Source organism: Alosa pseudoharengus, unplaced genomic scaffold, assembly GCF_046254945.1.
Source record: "Alosa pseudoharengus isolate Yale_2024_CS ecotype anadromous, Long Island Sound unplaced genomic scaffold, YU_APseudo_1.1 YU_APseudo_1.1_scf_10, whole genome shotgun sequence".
NCBI lineage: Eukaryota > Metazoa > Chordata > Actinopteri > Clupeiformes > Clupeidae > Alosa > Alosa pseudoharengus.
The window spans coordinates 17755726-17759213 of NW_027468565.1; the positions used below are offsets into that span (position 1 = coordinate 17755726).

The 3488-nt window shown below is 40.2% G+C and overlaps 1 long non-coding RNA gene across 1 annotated transcript; it reads right to left on the minus strand.

Moving 5' to 3' along the window:
- Positions 1–1024: 1024 nt before the first annotated feature.
- LOC143140060 (uncharacterized) lies at positions 1025–1791 on the minus strand. Its single transcript, XR_012990532.1, has 3 exons — positions 1705–1791; positions 1325–1533; positions 1025–1083 (listed from the first exon to the last, which is right to left on the minus strand). It is a non-coding gene; the product is annotated as an uncharacterized LOC143140060 (long non-coding RNA).
- Between the last annotated feature and the right edge of the window lie 1697 nt (positions 1792–3488).

Genomic DNA, 3488 nt, shown 5'->3' on the forward strand with positions numbered 1-3488 from the left:
ATATTTTCAAACATTCGGGTTTTTAAACAATATGATAAAGGACGTGCTTTAGGGTCAACATGCACCTCACTTTTCCACTTACGTTTAATTGCGTTTTTTTCTCTCTTCTCGTTGTCTCCTCATCTCGTTGTCTATTTTCACTGCTCTTCTCGTCTCTTGTCATCTGGTGGTCGACCGTTGCCGGCGTCGCTCGTCACTCGGCGTTGTCTGTCTCTCAAGACATTAGACCAATAGACCTCTCCGGAATAAGTCCTGCCTCCGAAACATCCGGATCCACCCAACTTCCGGGCGTCGAATGTCTATGGGAAATAACATGTTTCGAAATATCATACCTGTCAAACATCTGTAGCGAAGTAGAAAAAAATGGTGGGCCGATTGGCCTACACACTTCTGCCATCTAGTTTCCACTGGATTTTTTGATTGTCAATGAGTTTGACACCCCAGAATTAAAGGAACTGAACAAAACACTGTAACGTCTATAAGAATGGTCATATGAACGTGACCATCCTAGAACTAGGGGTGGGAATTGATAGGATTTTATCAACGTCATATCAGTCCAATTTTTTATCAATTCTTTGTAGCATATACTACTAGATGACTAGCTTATAATTACGAATTGATTATGTCAGAGGGATACGATTCCAGTAAATTGAAGCATTTGATTCTTGATTCTACTCTATTCCGGACTCTCAATTCCCACCCCTACCTTGAACAGAACATAATTCCATTATTGTAACCTCAACAGAGCGGTATATCTCTGATCAAAGCCATGCGGGGTCTCAAAACACCTAGAATCAAGTAAAAGAATCTCCTGAAGGACAGGCACCTAATGGAGACATGCAGTATATCCGTAACATGCAGATATGCAGTTAGAGAGTTGAATGAACACTACAACTTAAGCAATCAACATTTCATAATGTTAAAGTTCTCAAGAGATGCAACAATCCGTTTTATATTCATGAGATTACTGAAATTTCTATTAGCTTTTGGAACAAAGAACTGAGAACTGTAACTTACACATAGCTGGTAATGTCCTGGTGTCCAAATTGGAATTATAATGAATTCTTTTGTGCGAATGTCATTCTGTTTGAAGATATAAGAAAAGATATAGCGGATCACGTGTGGTTCCGCAACCCATTACATTCCGCCACCCAACATTACTCTCATAAGTCATATATCCAAATATACAATGTGGTCTGAATGTTTAAATCTCATTAAACAAATATATAATAATGCAAATGATGCAAATAATGCAAATCTAATGCCACACTTAAAGTCAAGACTAAAGTAAAGATTTGTCTAAGATGTGAAAAAAGATACTCACAGGCATACTTAACAGTGGGTCACTGTGGTGGGCCAGCCAAGTTGGTACGACATACAAGTCAGCAACGTAGATTTCTTTCCCCTATGAAGCGTTTAAAAAGAGTATAGTAATGCAAGACTACAACAGATAGAGGTGATTCACCACACTGACTTTCACTGTACCTTTGACCTGGCAATTTTTGAAACCAACTCCAAACAGCTGTTTCCGATCTGGAAAACAGTGAGACATGCAAATACGCTATAGGCTAATATAACTAAAAGTCATACATTACAGTGATGGGCGGGCTGGTTGAAATAGTTTGTAAACTTGCCCACGCATCACCGACACATTAACATTAAAAGCAAAAAAAAAGGATTTCATAAAGTTAAACCTAAACTCACCATTGAGTCCATGTTGTGATTCAGGCCCAGGCTCCAAAAGTCAGCCCGAGTGAGGCATGCCTTTTCTGTGCGAATAATAAGCTCAGCTCCTGGTTTTTCTTAGTCAAGGACATAGTCCAACTAGAAATTTAAAAGCATGAGAAATTATGTAGTTGAGCAAGCAAACCTTCACTGAAATGCGGTCTAAATTGCATTTAACACAACTAACCAATGCTTTTTGAGATGGATGATAATCAAATGTCCAACTGGCACGGCACGCTGATATTCCCTCAGGGCTGGTTAGGGCTTCACAATGAGGTCCACACTGTGTTGTGCCTATTGGTGGAGGGGATTTGTAAGCAATTATCAACCAGATAAAGTAACCCATGACATAGATCTGGTAAAAAAAAACCTCATTGTTCATTACACCTAACATAGAATTATATAACATTCCTGAGAATTTAGAAGCCAACAGAAGTTATACAAGCAATCATTTTACCTTCCGGTGATCGTCTGGGAGGATGGATTTCGTACATATCTTTCTGCTTGTTTGTAGCTGCAAATAAAGAATGACATCAAGGGCCCCATTTTAATGGTCTGAAACGGAAGTGTCTTCGCGCAAAACGCAAGTGACTTTGTGGGCGGATCTTGGGCGCTGATGCTATTTTACCGGCGGGATATTGACTGTTGCGCCCGACGCAAATCTAAAATGGGGTGGTCTGAAGTAGCTACATTAATCATGGGTGTGGTTTGGGCGTAACGTGCAATAAACCAATCAGAGCGTCATCTCACATTCCCTTTAACAACAGGCACGCTTGTTCCATAGCTGATTGCTATTATGGTGGCGTATTTGCCAGGCGCAGCCAGGAGCGTTCACAGCGCTATAATCACTGTTCAGTTGGGAACAGTTAGCTATTGATTTTTCATCTTGACAAAATGTAATACAGAATTGTCACAAAGACATACTTTCCGATGTTTTGGGATCATTCTCACTGAATCACGAGGTTATGAATGCATGGTGATATATTTGCAATGTACAATGTAATCTAACATTACCTCTCTATAGACAATGCATATCTTCCGTCAGTTAATCTCTTCTCTCCCGTGCTGCCGCTGGGGCATTTGGGTTAAATGGCATCGGCATGCAGTTCAACATCACGTCTCCTTAAGTCCTCTAACATTTCCTAATTTATGTCATCAACACATCAGTGATTCGTGAAAATGTGTACGCTAGATTTATGCCTATTTTTTCACATGGACACCACACTGATTTTCCTCGAGTGGTAATATTTTTCTTTGAAATTATGTATGGTTTACAGAAATGGGAACTACATTGTATAGATGAGAGGAGCTAAGGGCCCTATCATGACATTCTAAAGTGCATCGTCACTCGTCAAAAGTCTATTCAAATGTAGTAGGATGTTCAGTTCACATTGGGAGGGGTTTCGTTCTCAAAAGTGGAGCGCATGGCGTAACAAGGTGTTCCTAGGTCTTTTAATCAGTCATATGGGTGTGTTTGGGGCGTAACATCATTTTAAACCAATGAGAATGACATCTGTCATTCCCTTTAACGGCGCAACGCGCGATATGTCAAATAAATGCATCGGTATTTTGGCATTCAACGGCGCATTTGAAGGAGGCTGCTTGCGAGACCGTATGGAATAGTCATTCTTAAACCATGCTTTACTAAAGCCTAGCATAGCCTTCACGCATTTGCACTCGTCTATTATTTGAACTCATTGGCAAAGTGAAACTAACTTCACCAAGGAGTCAGTCAACGACAAGACAGTTATATGCAGTTACTT